The sequence below is a fragment of the Egretta garzetta genome, unplaced genomic scaffold (genome assembly GCF_000687185.1).
Source record: "Egretta garzetta isolate BGI_Z169 unplaced genomic scaffold, ASM68718v1 scaffold1283, whole genome shotgun sequence".
In the NCBI taxonomy this organism is placed as follows: domain Eukaryota; kingdom Metazoa; phylum Chordata; class Aves; order Pelecaniformes; family Ardeidae; genus Egretta; species Egretta garzetta.
In genome coordinates, this window is record NW_009259132.1 from 5,387 (window position 1) to 11,440 (window position 6,054).

The window sequence follows — 6,054 nt, forward strand, 5'->3', positions numbered from 1 at the left end:
ACAGTGGTAGCGTTCAGGCGTGTTTCTGGGCTGGTTTTATCCTTGTTGCCGAGACCAGCAGATCAAACCAAAGCAGTTTTTCCGATTCAGGCTTCCCTGCTGTCAATTTTTGCAATGCTGGAGCGCGCAGAGGAGTTGCAAGAAAATCTTGGATTTGTGTCAGAAGATCTTAAGGTGGCATTTGGGGAAACTATTTTTAGCAGGATTGCGTAACTTAAAAGCGGAGACTTTACCTACTGGGCAAATGTTTCTTTCCCCGCACACAGTGCGATCCTGCTGGAAACGCCTCTCGTCCCAGCTTTTCTCCCAGCCGAGTGAGGCGGAGGTTTGAGGCGAGCGGAGTGCTGGCCGAGGGCTGGAATTTCCGAAGCGAGGCGCCATGGGGAAGCAACTGATGTTGAGATCACCGGCTCGGTCGCGTTCAGCCTGTCAGGGAGGCTGGGATGTGCGAGGGCTCTCTGAGCCTGGCTGGGGGCTCCGGACTGACCCTTATTCTTGCCATTTAAATTTAAAAAAAAAAAAAAAGGCAAGGCAGAGTAATTTTGTTAATTGGTTGGAAGGCAAGGTGAGGAGCGCCCGGAGAGGCCGTGGTGGTCCCTGTTCTCGTGATCGACTTCAGACCCTTCTCCCCAGGGGAATGTGGATCCGTGTCAGAGGTGTGTGGGGCTCGTGTTGCAGGCGCTCAATGGCTTCTGCCCAGGTTATTCTGGTTTTTAGGAGAGGTGCCAGGGCTCTTTGGGCAACGCAGGTTTCTCTTCTGCGGGGCTGGAGGCCTGGGGTCCTGCGTGGAGGAAGAGAGGCGTCTTCATCTGGGCCCTGAGAGGGGCCGAAGGGCAGGGCACAGCTTCCACCTTGGCTTTTACTGTGCTCATTTTTCCTTCCCCTTTTTTATTTTTTTTCCCTCGTGACCAGATCTGTCCTGTCTGACCTTATGGCTCCTGCATGGCAGCGGCTCTTGGCCCTCGAAGAATGACATTTTAAACTCTAGAAGAGGAAGGGGAAAAGATGGGCCATTGGGAGCGTCTCCCTGCAAAGAGCCAGCCCAGCCCAGCCCTGCCTCTTTGCTACTTAGGGAGGAATTCTGCCATGGAAGGTAAATCGAGCGCCTCTCAAAGCTTTCTCCATCTGTGCACAGGGGATGCATTTTAGGTCCTTCCTCCATGCACGTGGAGCCTCTGACACGTGAACAGTTAAGAGTTACATCAGCACTTCTATGGGCTGTTGCTTTATGTTCGCTTTCAGGGCTTTCATTTGGCTGCTGCCGACAACTTTGAAGTCATTCCTGGTGTAGTTAGCGGTGTCCCTGCTCGCTGCAGGGGGTTTGGACTAGATGACCTCTAGGGGTCCCTTCCAATGCAAAACATTCATGATTTATCTGAAAGCTTTGGTTGTGCTTTGCTGACAAGATCAATCTCTGGATGCCTGACAGTCCCCCCGTTGCGCTGACAGCGCGAGGCGTGCGGCTGTTCTCGCAGGCTGTACCTGATGTAGTTAGTGGTGTCCCTGCTCGCTGCAGGGGGTTTGGACTAGATGACCTCTAGGGGTCCCTTCCAACGCAAAACATTCATGATTTATCTGAAAGCTTTGGTTGTGCTTTGCTGACAAGATCAATCTCTGGATGCCTGACAGTCCCCCCGTTGCGCTGACAGCGCGAGGCGTGCGGCTGTTCTCGCAGGCTGTACCTGCCCCATGTCTCCCCTGGCAGATTTGCCCCCTTTAGAGATGACAGCTCGCGGGCCTGTGCAGGTTCACAGGGATGGAGACAGCTCTTGCTCTGAACCCGTTAAAGAACCTTTGTTGTAAATTAATGTCTCCAGGGAAATAGCAAGATCTTCCTTAAGTTTCAGAGGTTTAAAATAAATCCTGCCAAACTGGCTTAAAAACTGCCCCTGCCTGATTCCTCTATCTCTTGTTTCACTCGGTGCTCTAGAAGGGCAGACGCTGGGATTCCCAGAGTGCCCTCGGAAGGGAGAGGGTCCCTGCGACCAGGGAAAGTGCTTTGTTAATGAACCCCGCTGATGACTCTGGAGCTCTGGACAGGCGTCCCAAAGGGCTGCAGAGGCAGCGGGACACGACGCAAAGCCAGCTGAAGGTAAAAGCCAGCCGTGAGCCGTGCTGCTCAGCGGTCTCTGCCTGCGCTTTCTTGCTGAGCAGTCGGCTTGGTGACCGGCCAACTGCTGGGGCTTTGCAGCTTGTGTGGGCTCCTTGCAGCAGAAAACAGGAAACCCTGCTCACTGAATAGGATCTGCGCCGTTCGGCTGGGAGGGTGGGATCATTCACGAGTCTAAAGAGATCCCTCGTGTCCAAATGCTTTAAAGGACTTAAAGGCAAAAAGCTCTTGGGTTTTCTCATGGTAATGATTTCCATGCAGCAGCTGGTCTGGGCTCGCTCGGTATAACGGTAGGGCCTGGTGGTTGAAGGTGGGTTCTGCCCTGAGCCTCTGCGAATCCTCCCCTCCGCTCTGGGGAGCTGGGACCTCTCAGGGTGCTGCTGGGGGAGGTGGTGGCTCCCAAGCATCCTCTGGCAGGGACCAGGGCAGCGCATCTGCCCCCGTTTAACCACTGCCTGGCGTGGCTTCCTCCGGGACAAGGCATTGCTTCCACCCGTGGCAGAGCAGTTAAGAGTCGGGAGGGGACGGGGCACAGCGATGCGGGATGCTTTTTGTAACTGCGTGTGCGTATTCAGACGTTTTGCTGGCTGTGATTTACATCTGCTGTTTCTGGGGGGTAAAAAACCCCCAAACAGAAACTGGTTTAACTATGGATTCAGGCTTATCATTTTCTGGGCGTTTTGACACCGTGAGAAATGGACCAGAAAATAAAAGGCTTGGCAGAACGGCGTAAAGCTGCGCTGTGCAATTCCAGCATGGCCCCAGCTGTTAAACAAGTGGCTTGTGCTGATCTAACGCAGGGGCGCCCGCCTCGCAGACCCTCACACCCTCCTCTGCCTTATTGATATCCATGCATGCTCTCCAGGCAAACCACTGCTCGTGGGTGCCGGGTCAGAGCCTGCCGGTGTCTCTGCTGTCGCCGATGAGGAACGTGCAGCCCCCAGAAGCAGGCTGGGGTCGGGTTCCTGCCTCTGGGCCGTCGGGGGCAGCGTGTTCCTCTGGTCTTGCTGCCTCTGCCTGTAGCTGCGCTGCGGGCACGCGCTGTGCCGCGTTCCTCTGTCATCTCTGGGGGCTGTGGGATGGGTCAGAGCTCGGATGGCAGCTGGAGGGGGCAGCCTGTGCCCAGCAGCTGGTGGCTTCAGTAGGTTTTGATGGGAGCTTGTCCCCCAAGTCACAGGACTTCGTTTAGTTCCTGCCCAGCAGGAGCTGTTGCAGACAGAGCTCAAGCAAAATACAGAGACTTTGTTGAAATGCAGCAAGTGGGGAGAATATTCTAAGCTCATAGCAGAAAACAAAACCCAAAGTGTGTGTTTCTGCCTGGGTCTTGAACGCTTCCCTTCTGATGAACCTGGGGCACAGGAACCTGGGGCTTGGGAGTCTGTGGTTCTGGGTGCGATCCTGGGCCGAGCGCATCCCCTGCCCGTGAGGGTGGCCGGTGGCAGTGACAGCCCTTGCGTGCGGGAGGGTGGCGGGCAGGGTCTCACCCCAGCCCTGCAGCCCCTGCAAGGTGGGCAAGTGCTTGGTGGGGGCAGGCGACAAAGCATGGGGGTAGCCCTGTAAAGGAGCGCATCCCCCTCCTGCTGAGCTACATTTGGAGGAATATAACGCCGTCTTGTGGAAATCTGCCCTGAGGTTTCCTTCCCCGACGTGGAAGTGGTGCTGACCTTCGAGTGTTCTCCCACTCGTCCCCGTGTTGCTGCGTATCTGTGGGGTTTGGCGTGTTATTTCGGCCCCTTTGGCGTCCTGGCTGAGGCGTCAAAGCCCCTTCACAGCGCTGCAGCTTGAATTCCTGAGCTTTGGAAGGGCTTGATCTGAGAAAAACACAGAAGGGCAGGAATTGGGTAGGCAGCTCCAGGCCAGGCCACCCTGTCAGAATGTCTTAACAAAGAGCAGGACCTTGATGTTCCTGAAACAACGCGTGCGGGAGGGTGGCTGGCAGGGTCTCACCCCAGCCCTGCAGCCCCTGCAAGGTGGGCAAGTGCTTGGTGGGGGCAGGCGACAAAGCATGGGGGTAGCCCTGTAAAGGAGCGCATCCCCCTCCTGCTGAGCTACATTTGGAGGAATATAACGCCGTCTTGTGGAAATCTGCCCTGAGGTTTCCTTCCCCGACGTGGAAGTGGTGCTGACCTTCGAGTGTTCTCCCACTCGTCCCCGTGTTGCTGCGTATCTGTGGGGTTTGGCGTGTTATTTCGGCCCCTTTGGCGTCCTGGCTGAGGCGTCAAAGCCCCTTCACAGCGCTGCAGCTTGAATTCCTGAGCTTTGGAAGGGCTTGATCTGAGAAAAACACAGAAGGGCAGGAATTGGGTGGGCAGCTCCAGGCCAGGCCACCCTGTCAGAATGTCTTAACAAAGAGCAGGACCTTGATGTTCCTGAAACAACGTGTGATTTTTATTTTTTTTTTTTTCCCCCCCAGAAGTTGTTACCATGGCTTAGCAACCTGCAGCAACAAACTGCGTTCCCTGAGCTGCTTTCAGTTGCGAAGCAGAGGCTTGCAGTCGGCCGCGATTCTTGATTATACATTTCATAGGGCTGTAGGACTGGACGCAGCGCCAAGGACTTGGCGGCCCAGGAGACCTTGTCATGTTCCTCACGGGCTGAAGGTAAGGGTGGCTGGAGCGGAGCAGGGGTTCGATCTGGTCTGCGGATGCTGCTTCTGCTCGTCCTGCGGCTCTGGAAGAGAGCTGCCCTTTCAGTTCTCCATCCGTGGAATTGGGGATGAGGTGGATAGAAGTGATTTTGTGCCAAGCACGTGCCAGAGAGCAGGCTGTGCTGGAGGCAGGGGGGATGGGGCACCTCTGAGATTTACTTGGGCTGCTTGGCTTGCTTTTTCGGGTGAGCCTTGCCCACTCCGAGGGGATAACGCCCTTGCCCCGTGGCTGCATGCAGGGTTGTCCGCCTCCCTGCTGGCTTGTCCTTTGCTTCTGTAGGTGCAGAGGTGGTGGTGCCTGCAGAGCACGATGTGAGCTTGGCCTGCTGAGAGCCACTCCGCTTTTGGCAGCCACCCCGAGGAACTTCCCAAAGAGTTTCTGTTTTTTGCTTTCCTTTCCTGAGGTGGCTGATTTCCCTGGAAAGCTCTTCTGCCTCCAGCCTCCCTCATTTCAATCCTTTCAATGCATTGAAAGTGCGGAGAACGGGATGAGTTTGCCGGGTCCCGGCTGGGGAGCCTGCAGGCTGGCTGTGCCTTTTTGGTACTGGTGGCGTCATTTTGTGTCGTGGGATTTTGAGGTGCTGCCAGCGATAGGCGTGATGCTCACAGTGCTCCCAGGACCATCAGCCAGGCTTTAGAGACCCTGACGAGCTCCCCGGAACAAGGAAGGGCCTTGCTGGGTGGCAAAGCCCTCGAGCCTGATTCTGCAGGGGTTAAGCAACAGGAGCTCTCCAACACATTGTGTGTCCTTCCACCAGCTTCCAAAACGGGATCATGAACACGGGCAGGGCCTCGCGATTGATGTGTTTTCCTCCTATTATACAACCGAGGGCGATTGTTTAACCCCGCTTGCCTTTTGATCTTGTTTGCCTGTGTGTACGTGGGCAAAAGCTTCCTTTGACTTGTGAAAGGCTTTGTAGAGAAAGGGATTTTTTTTTTCCCCCCTCCTTTGGAAAGTTTTGCTCTCTGGATGCGAGCTCATGTCAAACAGGAGATCAACACTGGAGGAGAAATCTTTATGGGAAAGAGCTGTTAGGTTTGTGCTCTCGATGCTTTGGGCTTTTAATTAGCAAATAATGAGTAATATTTTTGTGTTTCGCCTGCGGCCTCTTGAATCAAAATAGTGTGTGCTGCAACTCTGGATTAGTCAGTCGTTCCTGAAGCCTCTGCTCTGGTTAAACCCCCTGAAGAAACACCTCCCCCTAAGAAAAGCTCCAGGCCTGGGGGATCTCAATTATTTCGGGTGTGGGAGGGACTGCAGTGGGCACGCTAAACCCATCGGGTTTTCCTCCTGCTG

General features: G+C 55.0%; 1 protein-coding gene across 1 annotated transcript in view; it reads left to right on the forward strand.

The window, feature by feature from the left end:
- Positions 1–917: 917 nt before the first annotated feature.
- Positions 918–6,054, forward strand: part of LOC104123314 (E3 ubiquitin-protein ligase NRDP1) — an 18,372-nt gene continuing 13,235 nt past the window's right edge. Inside the window, 2 exon segments of the mRNA XM_009635551.2 lie at positions 918–1,093; positions 4,524–4,711. The gene's annotated coding sequence lies outside the window, so the exon portion shown is untranslated.